A 9448-nucleotide genomic window follows, 5' to 3' on the forward strand; every position below is an offset into this window, starting at 1 on the left:
ATGGCACTGTTACCCAACCACTCCTCACTCCAGGTGACTGAGTTCTTGATGATCTGTCTCCCTGGGATGCAGGATGTGCAGCACTGGCTGTCTATAGCTCTGATCCCATTGTTGGTGCTGGCCTTGGGGACCAATATGGTGCTATTGCTGGTTATCCATCAAGAGGCTTCTCTACATGAACCAATGTACTACCTGCTGGCTGTTCTGTCCCTGCTTGATATCATACTCTGCCTTACTGTCATCCCCAAGGTACGATTCCTGTTAGAGAGCTACTCCAGAGGTCACTCACTAACTTTCAGAAGCTACTGCCACTGCTATCCTGAGATTCTTTTGTTACCATTAAGCCTAACCCTGGTCATTTTATTCCACCATCCTCTAGAGTTTTTAATCATCACCGACTCTGAGGTCACTCACTGTCCTTGTCACTGCCAAGATCATATGGCTACAGTTGTTTCCAAAATCATGCAGTAAATTGAGAAAATCAACTTGATTTCTGTGGACTTAAGACTAGCTAATAACTCAGTTTGTCACTACTACTCGTGGACCTCTGTATTAGGCAGTCTCTAGAAAGAGAAAGTAAAATTTTTGCTTTCAGAAATTGAAAATCCACCTGGAGAAATTGGACAAAATTTAAAATTAAACATAAAACAAAAAATATCAATCCATGCAGATGAAAATTATTATTATTATCATGTACTTATCTTTATTATTACCAATAATATCAACAACAAAAGTCATGGTGTAGTTAGCTAGGCCTGATTCATTCTAATCTGCTGGTAGTTTAAGTCCCGTACTGAAATGATAAGAGGTAATCTTGAGGATGTAGGAAAAAATATTTGGTGGGAGTTGAGGGCAATGTTAGATCAATCCTGGTAGATATTGCGGAAATACTTTAGCCTAATGACCTGGGGTAGTTGCAGCATATAAGGAGAACAGTGTCTATGGACATCCTATTCCTCTGCCTCTCAGCTACAAACAAACATGATCATAGCTTGATGCTGCTATCACCCACTTAAGTATCACCTGCATGTTCAAAAATTCCAAAATCCCCTTACCCAACCACAATATATTGACTTTCCACCTCTCCTCTGCTTTCCCTTACTGAATTCTACTCTTCATCTTCATTGTGACCTCCAATCCCTCACCTAGTTAATTTTCTCCTAAGCCATCTTGCCTGCACTAGCCACTCTCCTCTTTTCCCCATCTTGACCCTTTAGTGAACCAATTCAATTCTCTACTATCTTTCTTTCTTTAATACCTAGACCCCTTATAATGTTCATATTACTTTCCTGCCAAGCCTCAGTCTTGGATCGTTCTTATGATTCCCCAGCTATACACATGCTGCTCAATGAAGATGGAGAAAGTCATGCTGACTGGATCTATTACAAATTTTTTGTTGCATAATCTCAACTGGTCCATCACTGCTGTTAAACAATCTTTCTATACTTGCCTCATAAACTCACTATCCTACTCTCCACAGTGGTTCTTTCAAACCATTTCATCCCTCCTTAAAACTTTCATGGTTGTTATATGAATGTAAATGCAAAACACCTTTTCTATAAACAAAGTTAGATCTAAATAATTGAAGTAATATATATTATGCATGGTTAGGTAAAACTAATGTTATAAAAATGACAATTTTACCTAATTTATATAATACTATCCCAATTAAATTATTTAAAAAAATCTTTCTGAGTCACAAAAATAATAACAGGGTTTATTTGGAAGATCAGAGGGTCAAGAACTTCAAGAAAATCAGGGGAAAAAGATGTGAGGGAACTAGATTCAGTAGTACCAGACCTTAAACCATACTATAAGGTAATAGCAGTGTTGAAGTTTAAAATGAATAATTTAGATTATTTTAAATTAAAAATTTCCTGTGTAAATAAAAACTGTGTAGCCAAGAATAGGGGGAATGCAGAAAAATTGGGAAAAAACTGTTATAGACAATCTCCCAGATAGTATGTGATTGGGTAGGGATATTATTGTAGTGTAGGAAACGATGAGCTGGTGGATTTAGAAAAATACAGAAAGACTTGGACTTATGAAGGGAAATGCTATCCACTTACAGAGAAACAGATGACAAGTAGAAATAAGTATAATACAGTCTTACATATATGCATTTGAATGTATATGTGTATATATGTATGTTTATGGATATCTAAGTATATCTATGTATACATGTGCATATAAGTATGCATATATCAATGTTCAATTTCTCCCTGTTTACTGATTCCTTCACTACTGACTACAAAACATGCCCATATTTTCCTCATCCTCAAAAAACCCTCATTTCATCCTGCCATGTCTGCAAATTGTCATTCTATATATCTTCTCCCCTTTGTAGCTAAACTTTGAAAAGACCATCTATAATATATGTCCCTACTTTCTTCCCTTTCATTCTCTTCTTAATCTCTTATAATTTAGCCTATCATTCCACTGAAACTGATCCAATGGCCTTTGGTCAATCTAAATGTTCCCCTATCTCTTTGCAGCCTTTGATACCTTTCCTAAAAGTTTTCTTAAGTTTCATTACCTTTGGACTCTGCTCAGAAAGAAGCTTTTCAGGTCGTTCTTTTGGAGTTATTAGATTTATAGCCTTGACTATTTCTGTTTCTGAAGCTCCCTGAATGAGATGTGGTCTTCACTGTGGGACCTATTGTGCAAATGTTGTGTAGGGTGACGTCTATAAAAGCTTTATGAGGATCACCTCCCTCCCAAATGCTACTTAAGACCATTGATCACCCTCTACTTGACATTATCTTATCTCTAGGTTTTCAAGATACCACTTTCTTCTGGTTCTTCTCTTATCTAACTGACAGCTCCTCAGTGTCCTTTGCTGGATCCTCATTAAGATCATGCATTCTAACTATAGGTGTCCCATAGGGTTCTGTCCTAGGCCCTCTTCTCCCTCTATACTATTTCACTTAGTGATCTCATCAGCTCCTATGGATTTCATTATCATCGCTATGCTGACAGTTCTTGAATCTATTCTGCCCGAGCCTCTCTGCTAACCTCCAATATCATCTCCAACAGCCTTTCTGACATCTAATACAGGATGTCCAGTAAGTATCTTAGACTAAACATATCCAAAATGGCACTCATAATCCCAAAGAGTAATACAATTATCTCAGTCCTTCAGGGTTGCAATCTAGGAGTCATTATCAGCTCCTCACTATCTCTTATCCCTATAACCCCTTTTCTCCTCTGACATTGCCACTACTCTAGTGCAGGCTCTCATCACTTCATGCCTAGACTATTGCAATAGCCTGCTGGTGGGTCTGCCTACATCAAATTTCTTCCCATTTCAATCCATCCTCTATACAGACACTAGGGTGATTTTCTTAAAGGCCTAATCCTATCACCCCAACCATATTCAGTAAACTCCAGTGACTACCTGTCGTCTTCAAGATGAAATACAAAACTGCTTGGCATTCAAAGCTTTTCATAACCTAGCCCCTCCTACCTTTTCAGTCTTCTTATACTTTAATCCCTATTATTTACTCTTTGATTCAGTGACACTGGCCTCCTTTCTTTTCCATGAACAAGATATTCCATCTCTCAGGTCCAGGCATTATCTGTGGCAGTTCCCCATGACTGGAATTTTCTCTCTCTTCAACTCTGATTACTGGCCTCCCTGAAGTCTTAATTAAAATTCCACCAGCTACAAGGAGCTTTTTTCAGTCCTCTTAATTTTAGTCTTCTAGTGCATTTCCTTTGTTAATTATTCCCTATTTATTCTTTATGTAGCTTGTTTGTATATATTTATTTGCATGTTGTCACCCCCATTAGACCGTGAGCTCCTTGAAGGTAGGGTCTGTCTTTTGTCTTCTTTTGTATCCTTGAAGCTTAACAGAGTGCCTGTCAAATAGGTGCTTAATAAATGATCATTAACTGATTGGTTGATTTTTGGCAGGTCCTACTTATCTTCTGGTTCAACATGAAGCCCATTAGCTTCACAGGCTGTTTCCTACAAATGTTCATGATGAATACCTTTCTACCTATGGAGTCTTCTACCCTAGTTGTCATGGCATATGACCGCTATGTTGCTATTTGCCAACCCATCCATCATCACTGATGAGTTTGTGGTTAAAGCTGCCATATTTATCGTCCTCAGAAATTTATTGGTTACGTTGCCCACCCCAGTCCTAGCTGCCAGGTTGGACAGGGAATGTAATAGAAAACTGCATATGTGCCATCATCTCTGTGGCTCGACTCTCTTGTGGGGATATCCATGTTAACAAACTCTACCAGTTTGTGAGTGTCTGGTGCCTGATGGGCTCTGACCTGGTGCTAATTTTCTTCTTTTACTGCTTCATCCTGAAGGCTGTGCTGAAGTTACGTTCTGTGGCAGCAGCCTCAAAGGCCCTGAGCACTTGTGGTTCTCACTTCATCCTTATCCTCTTCTTCTACACATTGCTTGTGGTTCTGGTCATTGCTAATGTGGCCAGGAAGCAAATCCCTCTAGATGTCCCCATCCTTCTCAATGTTTTGCACCACCAGCCATCAACCCCATTGTCTATGGGGTTCGAACTCAGGAAATCAAGCATAGTATGCTCAAAGTTAAGAAGTGAAGAAGCAAGCTATATAGTTCATTTCCCTCAAGGCTTATGGAAGCCAATGGATTGTTCTGAGCCATGAACACTGAACCCTCATTCACTCTGTCTCTTTACCCCCAAACCCCATTTCTACCCATACCTTCTTTTTTACTCTCACACCATTGATGCTCAATTACTCACTCAACCACCATATAAATAGCAATATGCCAATATCCCATATCAAACTTCACAATGACTCTTTTAAAAATTGTTTCCCCCATTATCCTTTGTTCCATGGACATTCTGTGGACAAAAGATCTATGTAGTCAAGGTGTTTATAGGTCATTGATAATTAGAAAAATTCTCAGTCAGGAAATAGATTTAATAGGGTTAAACTTTGGATGAAATATAAGGCCAAATTCATTGAGGAGATTACTAAGAAAAAAAGAGAAAAATTGAACAAAATTGGAAGAAACAAGACAGAAATATATCATTTAAGAAATAGTAATCTGACAGGAGTTTTAGATGGGGATTCAAATTTAATTCCATTCAATAAACATTTTAAGCATCAGTTATGTACAGAGAGAGCTGTAACTTCTGGTCTACTTATTATTCCTCACCCATAATTAGTGCCTTTGCATTGGTGTATCACCAGTGTGATATTCACAGTGCTGATGATGACTATGAATATGCTGGTTTAGTTCTGAATCACAAAATATAACAGATTTTCTACGTGGAAGACGAACCAAAACATTTATTCAAATACCAGAAAACCAAATTCCAACACCAGAAAGCCAAATCCATCATAGAAACAAAGAAGTTTGCACACATTATCACTGCAGGGAGCACCACTACCCCAAAGCCTTCCACCGACTCAGGCCTTCCCACAAACAAATGCTCGCAGCTAGCTGCTTCCTCTCTCTTCCTCCACTCTAACTGCTCTGACCAACTTCTTTCATTCCACTCCACCCTTCCTGTTCCACCTGTTCCACAAGCTCCTCCCACCACAGGCTTTATGTGACTTAGGCTTCCATGTGACTTAAGCAAGTCACATGGGCCTATTAATGGATGGGAAGATCTTCAAATCTGCATTACCATTATAGTTGGTTGTCTCCCATTCCTAGAATGTGTGCTCTCCTCACTTTGGCTTATTAGAATACCTGATTTCATTGAATGTTTAGCTCAATAGTCACTTTCCTCCTGAAGCCTTTCCTGAATTACCCATCTCATTTTCATTTTGAATATATTATGTGTATACTGGTGTATGTACTTGCTATCTATCCTATTAGAATGTAAGCTCAGTGAGGGCAGGAATTATTCTTACTTCTGTCTTTATAGTCCTAATACTTGGCACAATGCCCAAGACAGAATAGGCACCTAATGTTAATTGATTGATTACTTGGTCAGTGAGATATCAGTGGCCTGGCATTGTTGTAACTGACCAGAGGCCTGATATCACAATTAAATACTTAGAGGGTTTGTTGAAGTGTGTTCTGCAAATTCCACATGTACTTAGCATATGCAAAGCTCATGAAATTGGGGAGAACAATCATTATAATGAGCAATAAACATGTGATGGTTCCAAAGTTTGTGTTCATGAGGAGTGTACAGATTCATGTGTAAAAGTTGTCCACTAGGTAGGAACGCAGGGTTTGTTTTTGTAATTTTTCAATTGGAATGCGTTATTGAGGTTATACTGGAAGTCAATGGGAAAACAAAATTCCACATAAAAATATTTGTCTTATGAATAATAGTGAACTGTCCAATGAAAGCCTAGTCATAAGAGTACATGGATGATTGTTGAACCTGCTTCTGAAATTTGTAATATGTACACAAAATCATACACATGCTGTCTGCCTGGTATCTAGCACAGTACCCAGCACATAGTAGGTCCTTAATAAATACTTATCAAATTGTGTTGATATGTTAAATAATCCTTGGCTTTCTCTTTTTCAGGGGAAGAGTAGATACCATCGTGTTCTCTCAGTTAAGTCTACGATTTTATCAGTATTTTTTTTTGAAAAGGCAGAAATCTTTGCCTAGCTCCAGAAATTCAAAGCCACTATACATTTTCTTCTAATTTGTTCATTTAGTGCTTGGGGGAACTGAAGCCTCTCATTACTCTAGTGGAATTTCTTAGTTGCAGGTAACAGGTTCCTTAGAACAAAGAGTAACGTTTTCCCAACTAGTTAATGTCCTCTGACTTAGTCTGTTCTTTGCATTCCGCTTCCTGGTCCAGGGGTCCCCTTTGCCACAGACCTCACTCTAATTATTACATAAACCTTCCAATATTAATCCTTGAAGGCTAGACTGTAAGCTAGCCATAATAGTTTCTTGTTTAATAACTGTTGAACATCACTAAGGTTTCCCAGTTTTAAACCCTACATCTCCCCTATTTCTCCACCTAAAAGAATGGATGGACAGAGAAAAGTGACAGACATAAGCTGAGCCCAGGGGACAAGATCATCATTAGTTCTATCTGTCTTAATGTTATCTTGACCTTTCATAATCAGATATAGCTAGTGGAAAGCCACAGAGAACATTTGTAGCACTCCCTAGCAGTAAACAATAGTCTGCTGACCGAGGTTTTGCATGAATTCTAGCTTCGGGGCTAGGACACTTGTTGGTAATATATCTAACAGTTCAGCCATTCATGAGTCCCATATGATGGCTGGATTATGAAACAACAGCCAAATGATGCTCTCAGTATAGGAAGAAGTGAGCAATATTCTATTCAGGTTAACAATTTCATAATGTTTGCCAACTTAGAACATAGACGGTTTGCTCCCTTGAGTCGCTGATTCAGGACAAAGTAACCACCCACTGATTGTTTTGACTATTGCCAGAGCAACACTGTCTTTTTTCAGTATTGTCTCTGTGCCGACACATTACACTAGTCTCAGGTTATCACACTCATAACTCAGCCGTGTTAGTGAAGCTGCAGCCTCTAATGTGTGCTCAATGGTCCAAAGTAGAAGCCCACAGTTCTGACAGCCTATTTCCTCTGCCTCCATTTCTCAAGAGATAAACTTATAGGCAAATGATGGACATTTAGTGCAAGTCTAAGACTAGATAGAATGTTACTCATCTTCACTAAACCATTACTGAAGATACATTGAACAGAAGGCACAACCTTTGGGAGAAAAAAAATGACTAGAGTGGGAACTAACCAGGTTTGAGATGAATGAGAGAGTGTGGAAATTATGTAGAAACTATAATCAGAATGTTTTGGGGTTAAGGAGGTGTAAAGAAAGGGGACATAGATTATTTGCTCTCTTTTTTTCTTCTTTCTTGGGGTTTTTCCCATTTATTCTAATTCTTCTTTACATGACTAATGCAAAAATATGTCTAGTATGAATGTATATATACATATCTATCTATCTATCTATCTATCTATCTATCTATCTATCTAGCCCTTATTAGATTGCATGCTGTCTTGGGGAGGAGGGAGGGGAAGAAAATTTGGAATTAAAAAAATCTTATAGAAGTGAAGGTTGAAAACTAAAAATAAATAAATAAATTTTTAAATTTTCTTAAAAAATTAAAAATAAAAAAATAGAAAGTGGAGATATGTGGGGAAGGACCCTACTTGTTGGAACCTCTGAAAGCTCCCAAACTACTTACATGGTTGGATTACTATCTTTCTAAAAGGGTTAAAAGAATGTTACTTTGTCCCCCAAATATCTTTTCCTACGTACCAGGATGTCTCTACTTAGTTACATGTCCTGAAATCCAATTAAAAAAACCAATGATTTCCAAAATCTTTTGAAGAACAATCCTATCACTTAAAAAAACCAAACCAACTTGATATATGGCTATGTCAGTGAAATATAGACTCTTACTAGTCCTTGATCAAATTGTAAAAGGCTTTGAGCAGATATTTAGTGATGTTGGTTTAGTGTGTTGGTTAAAGATCAGTCTCATTCAGTGTGGAGGCTCATCATCAGAAGATTGGCCTCCAATTGAGAGTTGTTTTCTGGTATTAGTAGCCCATGAAATTGTACTACTAATTTCTATCAGTGAAGGGCAACCCCATACAGATTAAATGAGTCTTTTGAAGTACAAACTATTAGAATGACTATGACAAAGACTTATTTTGATATTAACCCATTTAAAATGTGAAACATTTCAGTAAATATAGGCATCTAGGAACCTACTCAGTCTTTAAACATTACAAATCCCTGCAGTTTTGATCTCTGATTTTAATTTCTAAGCCTAAATAGATATACTCATCTAGAATCTTTATCGAAAATCAGGAGCATTTTAGGAAACCTGCACAGGTACCTCCTCTGTTTGCAAAACCTTAGGCTTCTGTCCTGCACCTCATGCTCACGGCTCTGGTAGTTGGAGCTAGGGGCTGGTACAAAATACTCATTTACACCAATTCACATATATCTGATCAAATGACTTTTACAAAAGACTATGACTTTTTTTTTGATCTGCAATCAACTTGAAATTTTTTTGAACACCACCTACTCTTTAAAAAATCAAATATGGAAAATATATTTGCAGATGAACATATTACATTCAAAATCTATGAGGAACTGAAAGATACACACACACACACACACACACACGCAGTAAGAAATAACTTCCACCTTCATATAGGAGAGGAAAGGAGGAGAGGGGAGGAGAGAGGAGAGGGGAGAAAATCCACTCAAAATATACTGAATGGGTAGCATTTCTTGACTAAGTCACTAATCAGTTTTGTCACAACCACTCTCTACCCTCCATCCTCCCATTACAGGGATCAAGGGACTAACCACAAATTGATTAACCTATTAGCACAAGTACATGGAGATCAGCAGAGTGGGTGTTGCATTATCTCAAGGCCCAATTTCTTCATTTATGAGCCAGAATACATACTTTTTTGGGAGTGGTACAGACCCAGAGCCCAAACTCACCCCTCT

The 9448-nt window shown here is 38.0% G+C and overlaps 1 pseudogene; it reads left to right on the forward strand.

The window, feature by feature from the left end:
- LOC118836508 lies at positions 1-4574 on the forward strand (annotated as a pseudogene).
- Positions 4575-9448: the final 4874 nt, after the last annotated feature.

This window comes from Trichosurus vulpecula, chromosome 2, assembly GCF_011100635.1.
Source record: "Trichosurus vulpecula isolate mTriVul1 chromosome 2, mTriVul1.pri, whole genome shotgun sequence".
Classification (NCBI taxonomy): domain Eukaryota; kingdom Metazoa; phylum Chordata; class Mammalia; order Diprotodontia; family Phalangeridae; genus Trichosurus; species Trichosurus vulpecula.